Here is a 25,158-nt window from a genome sequence, read left to right as displayed (position 1 = left end):
CATCTCTCTCCCCACATCCACCACTGCTGGCGGCTCACCTCCAACTGCGCAACGCTACGCGCTGTTCACATCCAGCTGCCACTGCCCAACACTACAATGACAGACAACAATGCAAACTAGCCACAGACTGCACACAGCACAGCCAGTGATTTTCATATAGAGCGCTACGTAACGTTGCCAATAAGAAAACATAAACAGCCTACTTAGATAAAGAAAACATAAACAGCCTACTTACATAAAGAAAACATAAATAGCCTACTTACATAGAGAAAACATAAACAGCCCACTTACAACACCTTAACACATTTCGGCCATAGTCATTGTCAGAATCCATCAGATAAACATAACAGATGAGATGTAATATTTATACAATAATACGTTGTATGGAAACAAAATGAAGTTATACCACACCTCGAAATACTCGACACACTGTGTGTCATCTGTTCACGCGTACACTTGTAACTCTAACTCAAAAGTTTCTGCCAGTTTCACCAATATAAAATTTATTATATACTTTCTCCTTAATTCGATAGACACCGGAATTCATGAATTTATTACATTTCTCAGTCATTCTACAGCGTACCTTCTCAGAAGGCTTCTTTGGTGTGAAAGCCCATGGTAACTTCAGTTTTTTTACAGCAATGCAGGATTTGTTTCGAGTATACACGACAGTTTGTCATGTGAGACACTTTGCGTACCTTGCTTAACCTTTTGTCTCTCAAACATAAATTTGCTTCAAATGCCACTTTAAAACAGATAAATTCCAAAAATGTATGAGAATTGCAATGGCGTTGTCATCGTACCTAAGCGCATTTGCAGCTTCAAAGCGTCGTTATTATTTTCATATTTTACCATGTACATCTCCGTTGTCTCAGTCTTAACCACATACTTTCACGTCACTACTTTCTACTGCTGATATGGTGATTAAGGAATTATTTTGAATTATAATAGTTGTATCTTTAGGGATCATTCTTTGTTTTAAACAACATTTGCTGAAAATTTTTCATGATGTTCCTTTCTATCTCAGAAAATATTGCGGAGCCACTTTTAGCCTGACCCTGTCCATAAATGACATAAAGCTGACTGGGATGTTGTTTGGTGCAAGTTTCAGTTTCTCCATCTTCTCAATGAAATGTCCTGAGTCCTTTATGTATGTGTCTGTCTTCCCCAAGTGTGGCTGGAGCAGAGAGACCAAATGTTTTTCCAGTTTATACAGAGTACGGCCAAACTTTCAGGAAACATTCCTCACACACAAAGAAAGAAAATATGTTATGTGGACATGTGTCCGGAAACGCTTACTTTCCATGTTAGAGCTCATTTTATTACTTCTCTTCAAATCACAATAATCTTCGAATGGAAACTCACAGCAACAGAACGTACCAGCGTGACTTTAAACACTTTCTTACAGGAAATGTTCAAAATGTCCTCCGTTAGCGAGGGTACATGCATCCACCCTCCGTCGCATGGAATCCCTGATGCGATGATGCTTCCCTGGAGAATGGCGTATTTTATCAGAGCCGTCCACAATACGAGCACGAAGAGTCTCTGCATTTGGTACCGGGATTGCGTAGACAAGAGCTTTCAAATACCCCCATAAATGAAAGTCAAGAGGGTTGAGGTCAGGAGAGCGTGGAGGCCATGGAATTGGTCCGCCTCTACCAATCCATCGGTCACCGAATCTGTTGTTGAGAAGCGTACGAACACTTCGACAGAAATGTGCAGGAGCTCCATCGTGCATGAACCACATGTTGTGTCGTACTTGTAGAGGTACATGTTCTAGCAGCACATGTAGAGTATCCCGTATGAAATCATGGTAACGTGCTCCATTGAGCGTAGGTGGAGGAACATGGGGCCCAATCAAGACATCAGCAACAATGCCTGCCCAAACGTTCACAGAAATCTGTGTTGAAGACGTGATTGCACAATTGCGTATGGATTCTCGTCAGCGCACACATGTTAATAGTGAAAATTTACAATTTTATCACGTTGGAATGAAGCCTCATCCGTAAAGAGAACATTTGTACTGAAATGAGGATTGACACATTGTTGGATGAACCATTCGCAGAAGCGTACCTGTGGAGGCCAATCAGCTGCTGATAGTGCCTGCACACGCTGTACATGGTACGGAAACAACTGGTTCTCCCTTAGTACTCTCCATATAGTGTCGTGGTCAACGTTACCTTGTACAGCAGCAACTTCTCTGACGCTGACATTAGGGTTATCGTCAACTGCACGAAGAATTGCCTCGTCCATTGCAGGTGTCCTCGTCGTTCTAGGTCTTCCCCAGTCGCGGAAGTAGGTTGGAATGTTCCGTGCTCCCTAAGACGCCGATCAATTGCTTCGAACGTCTTCCTGTCAGGACACCTTCGTTCTGGAAATCTATCTCAATACAAACGTACCGCCCCACGGCTATTGCCCCGTCCTAATCCATACATCTAATGGGCATCTGCCAACTCCGCATATGTAAACATTGCACTGACTGCAAAACCACGTTCGTGATGAACACTAACCTGTTGATGCTACGTACTGATGTGCCTGATGCTAGTACTGTATAGCAATGAGTCGCATGTCAACACAAGCACTGAAGTCAACATTACCTTCCTTCAATTGGGCCAACTGGCGGTGAATCGAGGTAGTACAGTACATACTGACGAAACTAAAATGAACTCCAACATGGAAATTACGCGTTTCCGGATAACATCTTTTCCTTATTTGTGTGTGAGGAATGTTTCCTAAAAGTTTGGCTGTGCCTTTTTGTAACAACCTGTATGTCGGTGAGTCAGGAGCGCTAACAATCGATCTTAGTGGAACGTTGTTCTTATGGATCTTGGGTAATCCATACAGCCGAGGTGGATGGGCCTCTGTGTTGCGCAGGTTTCTCTGTATACCCGCCGGCAGAGAAGACTACTTGATTAATCGATTCGTATTCTGTGTGATACGCTGCGTCGAATCTGCGCTTACTTTTCGGTACGTCGTCGGATCTAATAGGTCTCGTATCTTTTACTCATAATATTCGGTCTTCATTACGACAGTTGCATTGCCCTTATCAGCAGGCAGTACCAATATAACCTTGAAGGCGTTGAGATGCTTAATGGCTTGTACCTCTTCGTTCTTGAGGTTGCAAGCTGTGAAAGGGCAGAGGAAATACGCACTGAAACAGCCAGGAAACTGCGCTGAGCAAAACCACCACGTTGTTAGTAATAAAAGGAAAGATATACTTATAAAAGGAGAAACTGGGTTCCCCATTGTATTCATATGGCATAACATTATTCTGCAGGAGATTATGTCCTTACTTATGCGAGTTTGATTTCATTCTCATGAAGCAGAAGTCACCGCTTAACACTAGTGAGCTTCAGAAAGCAAAACAGTGTTATTGTTAATCGCCAATGTAAAGAAATAGTTTGCACAATATAGATAATAATAATCACAACTGGACATCGTTAAGAAAAAGACAGCAAATTCGATTTACAACTGCTGATATGGGGAAACGGAAGCGATTGCGTTACCGAACTTACTGCTTCGAACCAGTTTGCAATTCAAGAACTAAAAGGCAATAAACTTCGTTACTACAGAAATCTACAGATTTGTAATATGCTATGCAGCTAGGGAGCAAATAATCCAAACAATATTATTACTGAACTCGAGATGCCAAGAACAGGTATGATACAACCCTACTTTATAAATGCTCGAGGAAGTAGGAGGAATTCACAGTTGCACTGTTTTAGAAAAGAAATTATCGAGAAAGAATTATTCGTAGACATTTAGGATACAAAGATGAACTTGATTTTCATGTCAGAGACGTATTTTGTAATTACATTCCACTATAATTGAGAGGCATGTATCACTAGGGGTAAGATAGATACTGCCTACATGAAAATTGAAGAGACCTGTGGAGAAAAGAGTAAAGTTTGTATGAATATCAAGAACTCGGGTGGAAAACCTGTTCTAAGCAAAGAATGGAAGGCAGGAAGGCGAAAGGAGTATGTAGAGGGTCCATACAAGGGGGGGCGATGTACTTGACGGAAATATTATTGAAATGGGAGAAGATTTAGATGAAGATGAGTTGGGAGATACGATACTGCTTGAAGAATTTGACAGAGCACTGAAAGATCTCCGTCGAAATAAGGTCCCAGACGTAGAGAACATTTCATTAGAACTACTGATAGTCTTGGGAGACCCAGCTATGAGAAATCTGTAATATCCGGTGAGCGAGCAGTGCGTGGCTACCGTTCGTGCCATATCTCATTTGAAATCCTGCTTTTACTGTACTATGACCTCGTTATGTTAATTTCAATTACTGGTGTCACTGCGTTGCCGTCTTGCCAGCCCGTGAGCGGCAGCAGCGGCGCTTATTGATATAAGCCCTGGCGTATTATCTTTGCTGACTGCTATTACTTCCCGGTTGTCGTGTGATCGGAATTAGTTTAGGTCTGCCAGTGAGTGGGAGGCGCTAGTAGTGCAGTTCGGACCTCGCAGTGTTTGACTTAGGAATCGGCAGGAGGTCAGTCGGGGCGCGGCTGCAGTGAGGTCCGTAGAGCCATGACTCGCTCGACGGTTACCGATACACATCACTTGAGTGCGGACCACATTGGTTGGTCGTCGGTCGTTCGTCTTGTCGGACAACGTGTATGTTTGCCGGGGATCGCTTATGGGTTGCCTGCGTGTGCCGACTCGTGATTCGTCCTTGTTATTGCACAGTCGCTGCCGTTAATATTGTCTAGTCCTTCGTGCAAGTGGTCGTGAAACTGTATGTAGCTTGTGATGTTGTATGCTCATTTTAGTGCTGTCTCCATGCTGATGTGTGGCAGTCGGTCGGTTGGAGTGGATCAGCCAGGAAATCTCCGCGCAGCGCAGTGGTCCGGGCGTTCTGGCGGTCTCTGTGAAGTGTCGGGTGTTCAAATGGTTCAAATGGCTCTGAGCACTATGGGACTTACCATCTGAGGGAATCAGTCCCCTAGAACTTAGAACTACTTAAACCTAACCAACCTAAGGACATCACACACTTCCGTGCCCGAGGCAGGATTCGAACCTGCGACCGTAGCGGCAGCGCGGTTCCAAACTGAAGCACCTATAACCGATCGGCCACTCCGGCCGTCGCAGTGTCGGGTGTGTGGGAGCTGTTCTCATTGCTAGGAGGTTCGTGGCAGACTGACCCAACACATCAAAGTTAAGTGGTGATTTAATTACCGAAGCCAGTCTGTTCACAATGTGCCGTTGATTTTCATGCTTGGCTGTTGGAGGTATTCCCGTGAGCAACAGCGAGTGTTCGAGTTGGTGAAAGTTTGGCCACCATCCGGTTGAGTTTAACTGTAGTTTCGTTATTTGAAGTCCAAGTGCACCAGCGGAATTTTCTGCCTTGTGGCCGTTAGCGTTCCGGTTACTTTCCCTGGCCGCTGACGCAAAATTCAGGCAGTGTCCCTTCCTCACAGTGTTGTCGCTGTCCAACATTGCCTGTAGTTTTGACAGCTTATGCATAGTTGATTGTATGCCTTTTACGTTTTGGCTTTGGAGTTCCTCGTGCACTGGACGGGTGGAAAGCAAGTCATCTTGTCGGCGGGTCCGTTGACTGTCTCTTGGTTGGGTTCCCGGCGGATCGGATATAGTAGGGCCGACTACCTGTCTCCCCTAAGCGAACGTTAATATTTCAGGTCCAGACCGACCCGTGGAAACTTCTGAGCGCCGCTTATTGGTGTTTGATTGTATTTTAATGGCACATAGCCGATGGTTTGAATATGTATGCTTTTCGTTGGGTTTTAAATAATGGGCCTTCAGCCGCTTTAAAATAGAAAAATCCTTACTTGTCAAGTCTTGCATTGTTTAGCCTTCAGCTTCATTTAAAATATTTTTTTGGATAAATCATTGGACCCTCTGCCTTTTGAAAATTCATTTTCGTTGCGTTTTTCAATCATGGGCCTTAACCTGTCTTAAAATTTAAATTACTTATTTCTTAAATCTTAGATTGTTTTGATCTTCAGTCTCATTTAAAATATTTTGGATAAATCTTCGGACATCTGTCTTTTGAAAATTTATTGTACTCGTGTTTTTCAATCATGGACCTTCAGCTGTCTTAAAATTAGAATTCCTTACTTTCTTAGCCTTAGATTGTTTTGGCCTTCAGCCTCATTTAATATATATTGGATAAAGCTCGAAAATTTTTTGTAGTTGTGTTTTTCAATCATGGGCCTTCAGCCGTCTTAAACTTTAAATTCATTACTTGTTAAATCGGAGATTGTTAGTAAAATTCCTTATTGTTAAGTCTTACATTATGTGGGCCTTGAGCCTCCTTTTTTTTTTTTTTTTTTTTTTTTTTTTTACAAAATTAGTTGAGGATAAAGCTCTCTGCCTTTGAAAATTTATTGTAGTTGTGTTTTTGAATCATGGGCCTTCAGACGTTTTAAAATTAAAGTTCCTTAATTGTCACCTCTTAGATTGTTTGTGCCTTCAGCCTCATTTGAAATTTTATTTAAGGATAAAACCTAGTGCTTTCTGCCTTTTGAAAATTTATTGTTGTTGCGTTTTAAATCATGAGCCTTCAGCCATTTTAAAAAAATTAAAGAGGTTTGCCCTTAAGCAAACTTGACTAGAAAAAGTGATCTGATGGTAGGACATGTTTTGAGACATCAAGGGATCACCAATTTAGTATTGGAGGGCAGCGTGGAGGGTAAAAATCATAGAGGGAGACCAAGAGATGAATGCACTAAATAGATGCAGAAGGATGTACGTTGCAGTAGGTACTTGAACATGGAGAAGCTTGCACAGGACAGAGTAGTGCAGAGAGCTGCATCAAATCAGTCTATGTACACCACAAGAGCATCAACATGAATGTTGAAAGGTATATTTTATTTAATATATTGATTCTGGTTCTCTTTCCTTTCGAATATCTACACACCAAGAAGAATTTTATCAAAGTTTTCAATATGTTTCTTATTTTGCTGTTGGGTTTCTGCTTACGTGTTTGCCAGATATGTGTAGGTCACTAAAACCTCTCGAACACTCATATAACTTCCCATTTATATTGAAGGACTGAATGATTGCTATGTGAGTCAAGTGGCGAGTGTCGTTCATCTGTGTGGTTCATATCAAATGTGGAGAGATTTTATTGATATGTACATTTTCATCTTGTATTGAGTCTATAATGTTTCTCCAAAATGGAACGAGTCACAATCGGAGCATTAAATTTTGTGTTTTCCTATCTGGTAATCTTTTTACTTTGTGTGATATGTATTTCTGTGTGTGATATGTAATCGTAATTCCGCTTCTGTCCCTAACCTATTTTAAGATCAGTGTTATGAAATTGGTAACATACTTTCTGAGAAAAATTTCCCAGTTATGACAAAGTGAAACACATTTATTTTTTCTTTCTTCCTAGAGCTAATGTACATTCTTCATGCTTATGACATATTTTAACTGACTCAGAAATACTATAAAGACTATGCAAAACTTAGACACACTCCCAAGATTCCACAATATATTGTTTTGTGTTGTATGTGTTCTGACTAGAATCACATGTTGCACCGCAATGCGCTAATGTATCCTCGTCTAATTTCTCCTCATTTATGGCTGATAGGTATACCTGCATAAAGAAAGTCCCTCTAACTAAGGAATCACCTGAAGAGTAGGTCAGGCATCGAGGTAGAGAAGGCATTAGAATGTTTCAAAAAAATATGAGAGGTATTAGAGATAAAGTTTGTGAACTGTTTACATACGTTGACCCTGACATTATTCGTATATGAGAGAACAACTTAATTTCTTAATGCAATAATTTACCAGCAGCCGTATGTACTGTAGAAATTTATTTTATTTTATGAACTTCTATGTGCTACCAGTTACGGCATTATATTGATGCCATCTTCAGGCCCCACTCGTCATAGACGTAGAATCACTATTCACGGAAGGAGCCATATAACGGATCTGTCAATCAATTCGTCCTGCAACAGCTCTTGGTGCCCAGGCGACAATTGAAGTCAGGTTATCATTTTTTGAGCAGTCAGGCTGGTTTACCGTTGAACGTTGTGGGCAATTAATGAATAAGAAAAGTTTGAGTTCTGTTTGGCACGGCAAATTGTGTAGGTCAGTGTTGAAATGATTAAGACTAGCAAAGTGACTCTTGCAGTCAATTTCACTCAGCAGCTTGAAACGTCCCCTTTGAACAATTATACATGACTGTGCTTAAACTGACACACAATATTTTTAGCGCAACGCAATCTGACTTTCAAAAATCCCTACAAAAGAATGGCCCTGACTAACATTAACCTATACGTTTGACAAATCACTTACCTCACAAAAATCTTCGTTACTCGAACTACTGCAATACAGCGAGCGCCACTACTGCCAGCTAAATAAAAGATTCAAAGTACTGAAGGCACTAACTACTGATAGGCACAGTTAGCAAAAGAAAGATTTTGATAGAGAACAAACAATGTATTTACCTTCATATTGTTCAAAAGTCATACTATATATATCAGTTCATGACATCCAGTCTTACAAATGTACTGTTTCTGATGGACACACATCCAGATCACCCGCTCTCAAAAATCCGCCATCTCACTTCCCCACATCCACCACTGCTGGCGGCTCACCCCCAACTGAGCAACGCTACACGCTGTTAACAGCCAACAGCCCAACCCTACAATAGCGAACAACAATGCAAACCAGCCACAGACTGCACACAGCACAGCCAGTGATTTTCATACAGAGCGCTACGTGGCGTTACCAATGGTAAACGAAAGGTTTCGATCGCTAGGCATCTTTTCCGATAACTAAGGCGTTTGATTATGTTTATCGCAAAATATTTCTCCAGAAGTTTAACTATTACGGAAACGGGGAGTAGTTCACAATTGGTTCACCTCTTACTTTAACAACAGACAGAAAAAGATCATTATTCACAGTGTTGAGGAGGGTTGTGATGTGGGTTCTGAGTGGTGTATCGTGAAATGGGGGGGTGCCCCAGGTATCAGTGTTGGGGCCACTCCTCTTCCTTATTAATATAAATGATATGCCGTCTAGTATTACGGATAATTGTAAAATATTTCTCTTTGCAGATGACACTAGCATTGAAGTAAAGGATGTTGTGTGCAAAATTGGCCCTGTTTCAAATAACGCAGTTCATGACCCAAGTTCATGACTTGTAGAAACTAAACTAATGTTAAATCAGAGTGAGACTGAGTTTTTACAGTTTCTAACACACAGTTCAACAAAATCTGACGATTCAATTTCACAGAATGGGCATATAATTAGTGAAACTGAACAGTTCAAGTTTCTAGGTGTTCAGATAGATAGTAAACTGTCGTGGAAAGTCCACGATGAGGATCTTGTTCAAAGACTTAAAGCTGCCTTTTTTACTACTCCAACTGTATCTGAAGTGAGTGACCGTTCGACACTACAAATTAGTGTACTTTGCTTGTTTTCATTAGCTTATGTTCTTTAGTATTATATTTTAGGGTAATTCTTCCCATTCTAAAAGGATATCAACTTATTCCTAAGAATTAGCAACTGTCACTCAGTTAATACTCTGCAGAAATCCAATCGGCATTTGGATCGCACTTCCTTAACTCTTGTGCAGAAAGGTGTGCAGTATACTGCTGCATCAATTTTCAATAAACTACCTGAAGAATCCAAACATTTAGCAGTAATTCACGCGCTTTCAAATCTAAACTGAAGAGTTTCTTGATGGGTCACTCTTTCTATTCTGTTCAGAAACTCTTTGAAAAATTAAGCTGATTCTTATGTTATGTTGTTGACTGCTTTTACTTAAACTTGTGGCTTGACTTTTTTTGAGTTCATAAACATTTTATTTCATCTGTAATTACTTTTACTTTGTAATTTCATGTACTGACACGTTCCATGACCTTGGAGGTTTACTGCTCAATTTGATCCTACGAACAATACATATAAATAAAATAAACATTAAATGATTGCTCTCCTTCCCGAAATTCCATCTGTTATATATGTTGTCACATGTATAAATATTTCACAATATTGGGGAGAAACATAGGGAATGGAAGGAAATGGGACGGAGGTTGTCAATAATTCTTTTTTTCCTTCGTTTTACACTATAAGAAAAAAAATGGTTCAAAAATGGCTCTGAGTCCTATGGGATTTAACATCGGAGGTCATGAGTGCCCTACAACTTAGAACTACTTAAACCTAACTAACCTAAGGACATCTCACACATCAATGCCCGAGGCAGGATTCGAACCTCCGACCGTAGCAGTCGCGCGCTTCCGGACTGAAGCGCCTAGAACCGCTTGGCCACCGCGGCCGGCTACACTATAAGACAAATCAATGACACACCACGTATCAATTATCCGAATGAGGGAAATCGATATATGTGATGTACAATTGTGGACTAACAAATGCTTACTTTTCCAGAAACATTGGATGATTTATTCAAGAGAAAGAGATCCATATACTGAGCAAATTAATAGCGCGTAGGTTCCTATCGGGCCCGTATGCAAGCATTTATTCAGCTTAGAATTGATTGACATCGTTGTTGAATATCCAGCTGAGGAGTATCGTGTCGATTTATGTGCAATTGGTGTGTTAGATCTTCAAATTCACGAAGTGTTCGAAGGGCCCTTCTCAAAATGCTGCAAACGTTTTGAATTGGGCATAGATCGGGTGACCTTGTCGGCCATGTCGTGTTAGGCAAGCAGAAGACCAGCTGTCATTACCTTGTTGAAATGTGAGTCTCACGAAGGGCAACAAAACAGGGCGCACGATATCGTCTATGTAACTCTGTGCTGTAAGAGCGCCGCAGATGACAACCAAATGGGTCGTGCCACGAAAAGTTCTGGCACCCTAGACCGTCAACGTTTTTGGTTGGCGGGATGTATGGCCGGAGACAGTCACGTTGCCATCCCACCGCTCTGTAGAGCGTCTCCAGACACTTCTTTCACTGCCCGTTGGGGTTCAGATCGAAACAGGACTCATCGTTGTAGACAAATACAGCTCATTCAGTGAGATTCCAGGCCAAATGTGCCCAACACCACTGCAAATGGGTTTCCTGTTGTACAGACACCAGTCGTAGTCGGAGAATCTCCCTTTCAGTGAGCCTCCTATTAGTGGTCCTTCTGGTCAGTGAAGCACCAGCTCCACATCGGAAAGATGGTAATGATGAATCTGGGGTTGTGAGTTTCTCACCGACATTTTCTCCGCCCACATGATCTGTCATCTCTCTAGGTGGACAGCTTCGTTCTTGACGCTGTGTTTGGGCACGGTTTATCCATTCCTGCCTACACCACTGAGTAGTGGCGTCGCTCCTATTACAATGTCGAGATATTCACAGATTATTCCAACTGGCTTCTTTGGGCCCAAGTACACGTCTTGACTCAGATTCTGACACCTAAGTCCATTGAAACTTCCTGGCAGATTAAAACTGTGTGCCGGACCGAGACTTGAACTCGGGACCTTTGCCTTTCGCGGGCAAGTGCCCTACCGACTGAGCTACCCAATCACGACTCACGCCCCGTCCTCACAGCTCCAATTCCGCCAGTACCTCGTCTCCTACCTTCCAAACTTCACAGAAGCTCTCCTGCGAACCTGCTAGGAAGTTTCATATCAGCGCAGACTCCGCTGTAGAGTGAAAATTTCATTCGAGAAACATCCCCCAGGCTGTGGCTAAGCCATGTCTCCGCAATATCCTTTCTTCCAGGAATGCTAGTTCTGCAAGGTTCGCAGGAGAGCTTCTGTGAAGTTTGGAAGGTAGGAGACGAGGTACTGGCGGAATTAAAGCTGTGAGGACGGGGCGTGAGTCGTGCTTGGGTAGCTCAGTCGTTAGAGCACTTGCCCGCGAAATGCAAAGTTCCCGAGTTCGAGTTTCGGTCCGGCACACAGTTTTAATCTGCCAGGAAGTTTCATATCAGCGCACACTCCGCTGTAGAGTGATAATTTTATTCTAGAAATCTAAGTCCATTGTTCATACATCTGTCTTTGAGACATAGTTACTTTCCAGCTCCGTACGGAAGGAAATTCGCAATGGCTTTATGCCGTGGTAGCGGCATGTACCCTGTTTACCATGCTGGCCCGCTGCACAGTGACTTTGGGCTGCAGCGTCACACAGTCATCCAGTGACAGCCAAAGTTTACAGTCTTGCATTTTCGTTCCACGCCCATGAGAGTATCAGTCGTAACAAGTTTTAATAAATTGTTCGTGGTGTGTCGTTTCTTTATCTTAGAATGTGGTACACTCAAGACGCAAAATATTGGGGCAATTGCCTTATATGATGTAAGTAGTCCGCGAGCACGCAGAACTGCCGCAACACGACGTGGCATGGACTCGACTAATGTCTGAAGTAGTGCTGGAGGGAATTAACACCCTCAGTCCTGCAGGGCTGTCCTTAGATCCGTAAGAGTAGTAGGGTGTGGAGATCTCTTCTGAACAGCACGTTACAAGGCATCCCAGATATGATCAATAATGTTCATGTCTGGGGATCTTCCTGGCCAGAGGAATTGTTTAAACTGAGAAGCAATTCTGTACCAATTCTGGACGTGTGGGTTTCTTTTTGCATTGTCCTGCTGGAATTACCCAAGTCTATCGAAATGCACAATGCACATAAACGGATGCAGGTGATCAGTCAGGATGCTTATGTACGGTCACCTGTCAGACTCATATCTAGACATATCAGGGGTCCCTTACCACTCCAACTGCGCAAGCCCCACACAATTACAGAGCCTCCACCAGATTTAACCGTCCCCTGCTGACATGCAGGGTTCATGGATTCATGAGGTTGTCTCCATGCACGCACAAGTTCATCCGCTCGATTCAATTTGAAACGAGACTCGTCCTACCAGGCAACATGTTTCCAGTCATCAACAGTCCAATGTCGGTGTTCACGAGCCCAAGTGAGGCGTAAAGCCTTGTGTCATGTTGTCATCAAGGACACATGAGTAGCTTCTCTAACCCTCATTCCATATGAGCAAACCAACTGAGACTTTACCTGATGTTGCTCCTACCTTAGGTAATTGAGCTACGCATGGCTCTGTTTGAACAGAATGGTTCATTAATCTATCAGGGTAGAGCTGTGTACTTCTGCTTTCATACCCAGCAGTTATATCGTTGCAGTTAAAAACCTGAAACTGTGACACTGCAGTCAAATACTCTATACCTTGGCTAGAATTGCGAGTTAACAAAATAAACAGAAACAGCAAATTAATGATAATTGAAGAATTATTTAAAACGTTTAGAGAATTATGCTGAATAATGTTTATTAAAGAAAGTAAATCTGTCTTTTTCGAGAACAAAAAGTGTCCAACTTCTCAAGATGGTTCAAATGTCTCTGAGCACTATGGGACTTAACATCTGAGGTATCAGTCTCCTAGACTTAGAACTACTTAAACCTAACTAACCTAAGTACATCACACACATCCATGTCCGATGCAGGATTCGAACCTGCGACCGTAGCAGCAGCGCGGCTCCGGACTGAAGCGCCTAGAGCCGCTCCGCCACAGCGGTCGGCCCTTCTCAAGACCTAATGTTTCGCTGAATGATTCGCACAATGACACTCGTTGATGCCCCAGCACTGAAATCTGCAGCAATCTGCGGAAGGGTTACACTTCTGTCACGTTGAACGATTCCCTTCAGTCGTCGTTGGTCCCGCACTTGCAAGATCTTTTTCCGGCCGCAACGATGTAGGAGATTTGATGATTTACCGGATTCTTCATATTCACGGTGCACTCGTGAAATGGTCGAGCGAGAAAATCACCACTTCATCGCTTCCTCGGAGATGCTGTGCCCAATCGCTCGTGCTCCGACTGGAACACCACGCTCAGACTCACTTAAATCTTGATAATCTGCCATTGTAGTAGCAGTAACCGATCTAACGACTGCGCCGGGACTTGTTGTCTTATATAGGCGTTGCCGACCGCGGTATTCTGCATGTTCACCTATCTCTGTATTTGAATACGCATACCTATACCAGTTTCTTTGGCGCTTCAGTGTATATTGGTGAGGTTTTTGGTTGATTTGACCCCATGTTTAACTTTTTCTTATACTGAGGTAATTTTTCTTGAAATATTATTTAACTAATCTCGTGTGCAGTCCATTAATGTCTTATGTTTTATCCAACGTAATTTTCGTAGCTCTAAAGTCATATTTTTAATGTCCTATTCTTCTGTTTCGGTTTTATAATTGTACAAAGGATACTAAGAGTCGTTTCTTTTTAAAGACTGCGCATTTATGACAGTCAGTTGTTCCTTATCATTGATTTGGATAGAACCACTCTTCCGAGTCTGCCAGATTGTTACTTCTACTGTACTCCACTTGCTGTCTTTGAAATGATCACTGCTTTTCATAACACCAAACTTCTAATGTTTTCTGTGGTCTTGCGACCAGAGATAGCTGGGCTTAATTCCGTAAAGGAATTTTTTAGATTATGCGGGCAATGTCTTGACATCGCTGCTAAGCATGATCGATATTCAGCTGTAATGTGCGACACAAACATATCTTGCTGCCATGAATTCGAGATCTGTGAATGCTCCTTTGGTGGAGGAAATGGAGATGGCCCCTAAATTCCGGAGGACTTCTTTGCCCAGCCATCCCAATCAGTTCATCCTCTGCTTCACAGTCTTAACTGCTTCATTGAGGTCAACGGATTGGTCAATATGATTGCCTCCTGTACTTAGCTTGTAATACGAGGTAATGAGGTACCGTCACATAATCTACTAGCCCAGAGGGTCCGAAAACACTTTCGCTATTTCATTTGGCGTTTCTCATCTGGTTGCATCAACATGGCCGTCATCTGTCGAAATATTCACTGCCTGCTCGTACTTGTGCTGCTGTCCAATATCTTGGGCTACGTCTAATCATCTTCAGAATCATTATTGGCACGGATTGAAGGAGTGCACTGCAAAATCTGAAAATTGAGAAATCTGGCTGCAGCTGGCCGAGTGAAAGCCAACATAATCATACCCAGTTATAATGGATCGAGGGACGTACTAGTCTCTGATGTAACCAGAATACCACCTCGTGGAAACAAGTGTGACTGATGGTCAGCCTTACTGCTCTGTCCTTCCACATACAGATTTTGTTGCTGGCTTAAAGAAAAAAGTCCATCAAGAACGTTGCCAGACGTGGAAGATCTCCCAGCAGTCTAATAGAGTACACCATGCCGCAATAAAGCCGAGTATTTTGCGAAACAATTGGTTGACCCAAATCAAACTATCTAGATATCGTATGTTTTTGGATAGGGTCCGCCTTTATCAAATCACAATTTTGTTTTCGGGTTAAAAACAAATGGCTCTGAGCACTATGCGACTTAACTTCTGAGGTCATCAGTCGTCTGGAGCTTAGAACTAATTAAACCTAACTAACCTAAGGGCATCACACACATCCATGCTCGAGGCAGGATTCGAACCTGCGACCATAGCGGTCGCTCGGTTCCAGAATGTAGCGCCTAGAACCGCACGAGTTAAAAATAAAATTATGTTCTGCTCAAGGTGGACCTTATCCAAAAGTATAGGTACTGTTAAAGCAAACACGGAAAAAAAGAGCTTCCACCCCAAGAAGATTATCTAGATATCATAACGCGCAGCTGGCTGGGTCACGGCTGTAATCCTTCAAATCTTTATACTACGGAAATTCAGCCATCTCCTTACTGCGAAATGCACCCCGCTGCCATTGCAGACCTAAACCATGTGATTCCAGGCGCCTTCACGCTGTGACAGGCAACGCCGCATGTTTCTCAAGGCTTTGATCAGCGCAGGGATTCCGCAACCTATGTCTGTGACTGACCTGTCTCGGCGGCTGTTTACGAAGGACTGTGCTAGCACTGACCGGTCTCTGTAAGAAGACGAGACCCAGTTATAAGTCAGAAACAAAGGATCAGCATAAGAAGCTGTAATACACGAACTATGTTGATTGCGTGAATGTGCAAAGTGTACAATGAAATTTAACTGGTATTAATTGAATTTCTAAAGGCTATGCTGTACGTATGATACTGTATACAAGAATTTTAGTTATCAACTGCTCTGGCTCAATGGTCAATGGTTATTGCCAAACGAAAGGGAAAAAAAATCATTACGGTCACTGCATTACAGGCGTGTTTCTCCCTCATGGCCGTGACAATGTTTGATGTATATCCTATATTTTCCTTGTTAACGTGTCATTGTACTTCTTCTATTATTTGTACGTGAATGGCGTAAACAGTGAGAAATGGAAATGAGCGTACGGCATTGTGGGCCGGGAGTCCCCCATTCAGAGAAGTTCGGCCGCCGAGGTCAAGTACTTATTGCATTCGACGCCGGATTGGGTGACTTGCGCGTAGGAGATGGGGATCAAATGATGATGTGGACAACACAACACCCAGTGCCTGACCGGAGAAAATCTCCCCCCAGCCGGGAATCGAACCCGGAATCCTTGGCGTAGTATTCCGCAGCGCTGACCACTCAGTTGACAGGGGCGGACGCAGACAGTGAGAAAAAGAATGAGACTAAAATTTGCTGATAGTGGAAGCGATTGAGATTGAGAGTGAAGAGCTACCATATCGTGAACCAGTGTGATAACATGCCTAATGATTTTCACGCTGTTTGTAAAAGCAACAGGCCTCTACTAACAAAACGCTGCTGATGAATGCTTACATGCCGAAGAAGCTAATTGGCGTTTGACTTTACATCACTCGATAATTGTCAGCCGCGTGTTTATAGCGTGCCACTGCAGCTGACGCCAATCTCATCCGGCAAATGGACCGAAAACAACATCAATTCTGTTTGCTATCGTGTAATATGCAGCTGAGCGCAATCAAAATGTCCCTAAATGTCGACCGGGCCTGTTAAGTCCGTTACCAAAAATTGGGATTGCGCAATGCATGTGGACACAAACGTAATCGCGCTCCAAAGCGTGGCAGCAGCGTACGGCGGAAATTTGTCACCGTGGCTCGTGATAAATCGGCAGGGTATTGTCGGCTGCAAGTGGCAGCCAATAGTCGTGTCTGCAATTATTTTGGAGTGAATTTTCCTGGAAACAATCTGAGCAAAGTAAATAAACCAGTTCCCTTCAGGTTCTTGTTGCGTTCTATCCGTTACAAAACAAGAGATGTTTTCAAGAACTGGTTAATATGTCACAAAAACATCTGCCAAAGTGATAATTAGAGAATCTTAGATGACGGCGACAGCCACGTTATCACAAACGGAGCTATAGTGGTGGTGGAATGGGGGAACCTGTTATCGAAGCGACCGTCCAATACCCTTTGGAACAAAATTAATAAGTGTATAGGAAAACTTGAACGATTAGCCGTGTAATGATCTAAAAGCCCTGTCCTTTCGGTTTATATAACGTCCCTCAATCACATACTCTCGACAATAAAACTTTCCTGATAATGAAGTGGGCCAGTATGCTATTTCATGAATTGACAATCTGTCATGTACAGTCCTCTGTACGCAGATATACAGAACTGTCATAGCCAATGAATTTCCCATGCTGCAGCGATAAGTATGTGGCTAAACTCAGATGTACACAGACTTACTGACAGGACACCAGTGAATGAATTGAACTCCATGACGTTAGAAAAGGGGCGGGGGATTAAAGTCCCTTCAGCCAGTATAAGGTTAACGTATTAGACCGTACGTCACATAAAAACAATAACTCAGTAATATTTAAACCTAAATTACGTTTTCTGAATTCTAAATCAATATAAACGAGGAGGGACCTTTCAAAACGCTATGAGTTCATAAATAATAGTTTTACATTAGAGAAAAAAATCTTATATTGACCAAAGTTGTGTCATAAATGCTAATTCGAATATGAAAAGTCATAGTCATGAATTTGAGGGCTAACTAGCAAAATGTCACTTTTTATTTAAAGGCACAGCTGCTACTCTACATTTTAAAATCTGTAAACTTATATTGCACCAACCAGAGGGGCATATCGTGTCTTTAACCAAATTTACATAACAAAAGTTCTTTCGTTTAACAAATAATAGCTGAAAAAATTAAATAGAAAGTTGTATCCAGTTCCACTGTAAACAACAGAAATAAAACTAACGCCTCTGATTTGGTGGTAACTTACCGTCTGTACGAGAAACTTCCTTTTATTCTGTGAGCACTGATCCAAAATTATAATTATTCAGTACCTTTCTAAACAGTCTTTAAGCACTACAGTCAAACAGGTAGTCTGAATTGTTGTGTTAATTACACATTTTTATTACATAAAAACGCTTGTTAATCCTCCAGGTTGCTCCTCCAAGCAATTCACTCTTAGTACTCACCTTTACCTCCTACATTGTTTGTTAATCATCTCACTCTACAAGTTGATCATAAAATTGTAGGCTTTCATCTTCAATCGGTCACGAAAGTTTTGCTCTAGAAACTCTTTCTCTGATTTTATGGAATTATCAAACTGACCACATTTGGATCAGGTATGTGATCTCTTGCTACAACTCATATTAGTAATGTCGTACAACTTTCCGATGCTGTATGAAGTCTCCATTTTAAAAATGATGTACATTCTTTTCTCCTGTAGTTTCAGTTTCTCTGTTATTATTTTCACGTCTTTTATCTCCATGTGCTTCTTCGGATAATGGTAGAGGCCCTAAAACTTTAAAAATACCTCAGTATATTCTTATCCTTCGAACATACCCCATTTTCTGATCAACGCTGTGATACCGTTGAGAAATTAATATTTTGACCTGTTTTTGAAAACTCCTCCACACTGTACCGAAGAAATGATCCACAAGCAATTATGGAAGACCAAGCACCGGAAGTATTAGGCTTATTTCTTTCAGTGGCAAGAGAATACACACAACTGTGATCAAACAAACTTGATGAAACTTGTCAAGTACGTAGAATTATCAAGTAACGTAGTACGTATTTTTTCGTTTTGCCCAATTTCACTTTTAAAGGGTAAAAAAACCGACTGAAAGGTGATTTTATATATCAGGTTTCGAAGGAATATATTCGAGAACACAATACACAACAAAATATTTTTATAGAAAAGTTGAAATCCAACTTACTTCCTTAAAAACTATGTAATCAATTTTAAAGCCTTGTAATTTTGCAAAATACACCATCACAATTAACTAATTTTGAAAAATGAAGACTTTTGTTACAAAATATAGATGGGGACCTGACACTGTCAGCAGGAGAGCGATCTTATTGTATGAAAACGATAATATTCTTGTTAGAGAAGTTCTGTAAGGCCAGATCCCATAATTATATATTGGTACTAAAAGTCTTAGTAAGTTTTTATCGCCATCTTCTGATTATGTACATACATCAAAAATTGTGCCAGCCCCTACAGTGGACTTTTGTCTAGTCATGAACGTATAGGAGCTCAGCTCGCTGTATCAGACTCACCAGTATATTTTCATATATCAAGTAATGAAAACATAATTCTGGTAACAACTCACAAGAGTTACCACTATATGGCACTGCACTACATAGAGTGGCAAAGGAAGGTTACATTTGTCAGAAGTTAAACAAACGTACATGCAACAGAAATCCTTGTGTAATGATGCTGGTTTCTGAAATACCAGTTTTGGAAAGTAAGCTGTTCATAATGTGCTGTTACTGAAATTTCAGCATGCCTAATTAAAATAACTAAATATACAACACTCTTCTAATTATTTATTTTACTTAATTTTGTATTATGTGTCAAAATGGTGGTTTACATTAAACATTAATGTCTTCTGTTTTTCTTTTAGTTTACCATTTCACATAAAAGTATTTTGTTAACTGAAAATAATAAGTAACTCATTACTGAATGCTAAGTAATGTTAGTAATGATAACCTAGAAAGAAATACTTGAAATAGAATTTTTTTACGATATGTACGTAGAATGTACGAAATATCTTCACATATTACATAAGATGGACAACTCAACAGATAAAACAAAAAATTCAGAATTCTCGAATTGTGGCAAATGATCACCTAAATTCTAAATATATGATTTGTCTCAAGGATATTTCAGTAGATTTGTAAAACTTGGCAAAGAGTACTGATTATATACTATGCATGATTATGATGTTTCTCAATTAGAGATTGACACTAATCATTCAGCAGAACTAGATCAGATAATCTTCTCACAAAGTTCTTCAAACGTCGAATGTTATATACGTCCCACGGCGGTACCTGTGCCGTCCAGCCCTTTGGGATCACCAGATGATCAATTTACTTGTCATTGGGTATGACTATCAAGAGATTTCTTTCACGTTGACCTCTCCAAGAATCTAATAACAATAGAAATTTCTGTCCTGCTCTGGGAAAGACATTACCTTAACGGATTTCGTAGTTGTCGCAGGAACACCAGGGACTTCAAAAGAAAAGTCTCAAATTCTTGGTTAAAACCCTACATATTCCAATTTTGAAACGATGTGAAAGGTGCGGTCAATGTGAAGAAATCGATTAGTGTCATACGGGGGGACAAGGACCTTGTTCATTTCATGATCGCAAAAGGCTGCACTGCACGGGTACAGTTGTGGGAAATATACGGCTTTCGATGTTTCTGAGATGATTTTCAGACCTAGTTCTGCTGAATGACCGTGACGTCAGTTTTCACTGGCTAAACAAATTAATCAATCTGCAGGCACTAGTACTTAAATAATTCACTACACCAAAGTTTTCCAGTGTACTGAAATATGACAAATCAGGATATTGAGAGGAGCACCCACCGTAGTTGGGGGATCATGCTGAATTTTGTTTTCTATTGTGTCGACTTCCCAGTATATTACGTGAAGAAATTTCATCAATTTTATGTGCATAGTGTAAAAAGTTACATTTTAAAAATTTTTCACAGGCTAACATCATTTTAGTAATCTTACATCATAATAATGAGACACTGTTTTCAATTAACAAAAGCCACATACATAAAACTCTAAGGTAAAAAGAAAATAAGGGGATGTAAAACGTAAAAAAAACTATTTCACACGTAAATCAAAAACAAGTTAAGTGAATCATTACAGTAATATTGAACCTTTAAATGTTTTAAAGGGGTATGTTGAAAATACTCTAGAAGCACATTTTGTGCACCTTAGTTCCCAAAACTGGTACTTAAAAAACCAACTTTATTACTCCTTGATGTATGTGTTGTGAAAGCTTATTTTACGCTCCAACATAAGTTTTCATTTTCAAAATTAATTATTGGTGTTGGCGTATTTTGCAATATTTCAAATAACTGTAAAAATTAGTGTTGCATTATGTTGACCCCTGTAAATACCCGCCAAGTTTCATCAAGATCGTTTAGTTACAACTGATAATGTTTCCTCATGAATCTGGAGACTTCTTCAGAATCCACCAGTAGAGGGAGTTAACTACAAGGCCATTACTGTTTTGTGGTGAGTAGACATTGGAAAATAATCGTATACTTTTAGTGTATTCTTCGTGTATGTGCTTACTTATAGCGCCTGTAAATGCTGTAACTACATCATTTGCTCGCCAACCAACCTGGTCCTACGGGTTAAGTGATTTTAATGTGCTGAAGTGTGACGACGGTTCACGACATACGGCCTTAAGTGACTTTAATATGGGATAAACAATTTTAATATGGGATAAAACATACCAAAACATGTCGTAAGGACCAAATAAATGCTTTAAATGCAGTAACTGTAGCGAAAAATAGTCAAAGAAAAAAAAACACTGGGTAGTCACTTTCATAACAAGATATTCTTTTAAATTTACTTACCATTCCATCTTCTCCACTTTCCTTTCTCTATGCCCCTCTGCCACTTCATATATCTAGAACATTAGTCGGCTTTACGTGCGCTTTCTCAAGCCTGCGTCGTATTTCAGCCCTGTAGATGTAACCAGTGTTGTGAATGTTTTGCGTTCTCTGCCTCTTCCCTGTTCTGTCACTAAGGTATAGTTAATGAACATTTCCTATCAAGTTGCTAAGTTAGCTTAGCGCTTCCTTCAATAATTGTTCATCTGTGTATGTTTTTGTGTCTTCACTTCTAGTATCTATTTTCTTCACCGATATTTCGGAACTGTTTTGTCTGATGAAACTTCTATACTCTTAATTTCGTTTCTCTATGTTGTTATGTCTTCCTCTTCTTAATTTGTTACGGCAATTTCCACTAGGTCTTACTGCACTTTCATAAACCTCATCTCTTAATGTTACAAAATACTGAACATTCTTCCTTGTCAGTCTCCTCGGACTTATACGTTCTGTATGTCAATGGACCATTAGTATTTCTTTGTTAATTTCCGCTGTAATATTTCTACACGATTGTAAACCTCTGTATTACTTCTTAATTTAATTATTGCTACTGTTTTCTATTTCCTAGCCGCTCTTCACGAACGTTCCTACCTCTTTCCAGATTTCTTCATGTTTCTCTTAATAATGCCAGAATAGGTGTTCCTCATTCATATGTGCATCCTGGCAAGTTGCTTTCCTGTAATGATGCAGTTTGGCATTTATAGGGAACAATTTTTTATATAAAAATATTCCGAAAGTTGAAATTCTACACCTACATCTACAAACATTATCCGGAAAGTACCATTCGCTGCATGGCGAACTGTGTCTTGTACACAACTAAACATTCAAACTCTTGATCCAATGGCAAATGGAGGAAAAAACGGCTATCGTTATGATTCTGTACGAGATATGATCTCTTTTATCTGCTGTTCGCGGTCCCTGCGTGAGATGTCGGTTTGTAGCAGTAGAATCGTTTTTCACTTTGTACCTTACGTTTGCGTATGACATATACATCAATAGCGGATGTCTGTATGTTTTATTAAATGTATCTGGTTAAATCCGCCTTGTACTTGCTGTAAACAACCGCCTCAGTTGCATTATGCCTATGCACCAGTAAGATCGTATGATGACACGTACTGCCGCCAGTTTGTTGGTTTTAATTCAGGCGGTATGTTTAAAAGAATGGATGACTGCTATTCGACAGGATGGTGTTTTACTTATTGTTCTATATAACATACATTAATCCTATTTCTGTAATTTTCCTTGTATTTCAGCCGTGAATATGGCGATTTACAGCCGAAATCTAGATATGCCAGAGTAATAAAACCAATGGGATTGCGACTCATGGCTGTCTGCCTCTCATTCTATGATATTACCTGTTCATTTCATGTCACGCCGCTTTTGCAATATTATAGCTATATATTTAACCAAAGTGACCGGCCAGAGAGGCACTCCAAAAATACTGCATTTCATTTCAGAATTGATGGGAAGATCTTCTAGACTGGAAGGCTATGTAATGTTACACACTATCTCTTCTACACGGTCGATGTTTCAGTCACTCTGCTGGTATTTCTTCAGGATCTTCTGATGTTCACGGTTAGCCGAACGCTGCCAAAGACCATTGTCACGTTCACTTGCAAAGAGGAGTTCTCTCGCCCCTATGCTGAAGATTTGAGGCTACTGAATAAAAATCTTCTAACTGTAATTGTTGGGCCTTCGTCATTAGCTAAAACGTTAATCTGGCAGAACACGAGGGGGGGGGATGTTTATCATAATATTTCCGCCATTCCACAGAGGTGGACCCCTGTTCATCCGCCTTGCTGCATACATAGATCGTTGCTAAGCACAAAATAACAACGAATTTTCTTATTGAGTCTTCAGTTTTATGACTGGTTTCTTGTATCCTACCACGAAATCTATTCCAGCGCTAACCTCTTCAACAACGAGCAGCACTTCCACTCTACGTTCACAGCTATTTGCTGGATGTATTCCACTCTCAGTATTCGACTGCAGTTTTTATCATCTACGACGCCCCCTAGCACCGTGGTGGTCGTTTCCTGATCTATCAGCACAAGACCTGTCTTCCTGTCCCTTCTTCTTGTCAATATTTTCCATATGTTTACTTTTTAACGTATGTTTTACAGAACATCCTCATTCTTTATCCTAGCCTATTTTGTATCACTAGATCTCAAACGCTTCTATTATCTTCTGTTCCGTTTTCTCCACTATCTGCGGTTCACTACCACACAATAATGTGCTCCAAACACATGTCCTCATATATTTCTTCCTCATTTTTACGTCTCTACCTGATACCAGTAGACTTCTCTAGGCCAGGAACTCCCTCCATGGCTGTAGCAGTGTACTTCCTATGCTTTTCTTGTTCTGTTCGTTTTGGGTTCTTTGCTTCAAGGTAGCAGACTTCCTTAAATCTGTTTTATTCGTTATCACCAATTTTCTCCTTGTTCACATTTATGCTACATCTCATTGCTTTCCTCTTTCTCCGGTATACTATCAATCCATATTCTGTGGTCATTAGACTGTTCATTCCGTTCAACACATCCTGTGATTCTTTACTTTCACTGAGGACAGCAATGCCATCAGTTAATCACGTTAGTGGTATCCTTTCACCCTGAATTTTAATCACACTCTTGGAACTTTCTTTCATTTCCGTCATTGCTTCTTCGATGTACACAGTGAACAGTAGTTGACGATGACTGTATACCTGTCTTATACCCTTCTACTGAGAGCACTTTCTTCTTCGTCTTTCACTCTTATTGTCCGTCTTGGTTCCTGTACATATTGCACATCACCTGGCTTTCCTTTACCTTACTCCTACTTTTCTCAAAATTTCGAACAAATTGCACCGTTCCTCTTTGTCGAGTGTTTTTTGTAGATCGGCAAATTCCGTGAACGTACATCTACTTTTCGTAAGTCTCTTTTGCTATTATCAGGCAAATGGAGCTGCCACTCCGGTGTCTTTTCTTTCCTAAAGCCAAATTCATCGTCATCTAACAGATCCTAAATTATCTTTTCCAGTCCTGGGTATATCAAGCTTGTCAAGACCTTGGATGCATGAGATGTTATGTTAATAGTGTAATAGTTTTTGCACCTGTCTTCACTTGCTGCCTTCGGAATTGTGTAGATTATATTTTTCTGAAAGTCTGACAATACTTCGGCACTCTCATAGATTCGACATATCAGCTTGAATAGTCATGGTTCTCATGTTTCCCAGTGATATTAAAAACCCCGATCTAACGTTATCTGTACCTTCTGCCATATCTTATCTCAAGTCATCCACAGCTCTGGCTCTATTACAGGGCATTCTACGTCTTCCTTATCGAATCTACTGTATTATTTTATCAATTCATCACGCACTTCACCTCCTCATAAAGGGTTCAGTGTACTCGGTCTGTGGCATCACGTTGTTGGTGTAATATACCTATACGACACCACATGTGTCGAAGTTGGCAACAGAATGGCAAGTTTCCGTCAACCGCTGACAGCAGTTGTGTGGGATATGGCGGGACCAATGGAGCA

This window comes from Schistocerca cancellata, chromosome 8, assembly GCF_023864275.1.
Source record: "Schistocerca cancellata isolate TAMUIC-IGC-003103 chromosome 8, iqSchCanc2.1, whole genome shotgun sequence".
In the NCBI taxonomy this organism is placed as follows: domain Eukaryota; kingdom Metazoa; phylum Arthropoda; class Insecta; order Orthoptera; family Acrididae; genus Schistocerca; species Schistocerca cancellata.
Note: the sequence above shows the minus strand (reverse complement) of the source record.